Here is a 1,604-nt window from a genome sequence, read left to right as displayed (position 1 = left end):
CTGACCCTCACCCTCACCCTGACCCTGACCCTCACCCTCACCCTCACCCTGACCCTGACCCTCCCCCTAACCCTCACCCTCACCCTCACCCTCACCCTAACCCTCACCCTGACCCTCCCCCTCCCCCTCCCCCTCACCCTCACCCTCCCACTGCTACAGCCTACCTCTCCACAAATGGACAAAGAACATTAGTATTTTTTCTCCTCTGTTGCAGTTTCTGTTTAGTTATTTTTATTTTATGATTTACAACCCCCCTTTGTGTTATATTTCCCCCTATTCCCTCCCTCCTGATTTTACTGGTTATTATTTTCAGTATCTTGTGTGGATAACTCTTACCATAATGGCTTCAGAGTGTTGGCTTCAGGCCACGCCACACCACGTAGGCCTCCTCTACTAGCTGTTAACCCTGTAGAAAGAAACACAACAAGCAATTTAGATCTGAGTTCAATAAAAGTTCACCTCAAATTATTACAAGCTATTCATCACAGAGAGATTCTTGAAGAAGCAACCACAAGAGGCTCCCCTCCAACAGGGATGGGTCAAAAGGTAGCTCACCTGACTTCATTCATCAAGCCAGCTGCTCCAAACGACACGGTCCTAAATAAAATAAAAGATAACACTACGAAGTGGATGAACCAGAATCTGACTGCTCTAAAGAACACTATGCTGGGATCCTACTGGATCTCAGCACTGGTTTAGGGCCTTTCAACAATGAGGCTTATGACAGAGCCCTCAGGCGGGCCCACCAGGCTACGGCAGGCGACTGACTTCCTCCTCCATCACCACACTACACTCCCTGGTCACAGATATCCTCCTCCATATTCTGATCTAGCCCCCATCATGTAATCATCCGACTCTTGCCTGTCTATCTCCTCCTCCTCCCCCAGCCTGGCCCTGGACTGCCCAGCCTGTGCTCTTCCTCCCCTCTCTCCTCCTCCTCCTCCCCCTCCTCCTCCTCCTCCTACTCCTCCTCCTCCTCTTCCTCCTCCTCCCCCTCCTCCTCCTCCTCTTCCTCCCTCTCCTCCTCCTCCTCCTCCTCCCTCTCCTCCTCCTCCTCCTCCTCCTCCTCCTCTTCCTCCCCTCTCCTCCTCCTCCTCCTCCCCCAGCCTGGCCCTGGACTGCCCAGCCTGTGCTCTTCCTCCCCTCTCTCCTCCTCCTCCTCCCCCTCCTCCTCCTCCTCCTACTCCTACTCCTCCTCCTCCTCTTCCTCCTCCTCCCCCTCCTCCTCCTCCTCTTCCTCCCTCTCCTCCTCCTCCTCCCTCTCCTCCTCCTCCTCCTCCTCTTCCTCCCCTCTCCTCCTCCTCCTCCTCCTCCTCCTCCCCCCTCCTCCTCCTGCTCCCCCTCCTCCTCCCTCTCCTCCTCCTCCTCCTCCTCCTCCCCCTCCTCCTCCTCCTGCTCCCCCTCCCCCTCCTCCTCCTCCTCCTCCTCCTCCTCTTCCTCCCTCTCCTCCTTCTGCTCCTCCTCCACCTCCTCCTCCTCCTCCTCCTCCTCCCTGCCCCTCAGTAAGTGTAGCAGCCACTAGCCAGCAGCATCCACATAGGCCTAAAGCCCAGTTCAGACCAAAGATTCACCTTGCAACGACTTGCAACTCGCAACTCCTTGCG

Source organism: Gadus macrocephalus, chromosome 18 (assembly GCF_031168955.1).
Source record: "Gadus macrocephalus chromosome 18, ASM3116895v1".
Taxonomy (NCBI): domain Eukaryota; kingdom Metazoa; phylum Chordata; class Actinopteri; order Gadiformes; family Gadidae; genus Gadus; species Gadus macrocephalus.
Note: the sequence above shows the minus strand (reverse complement) of the source record.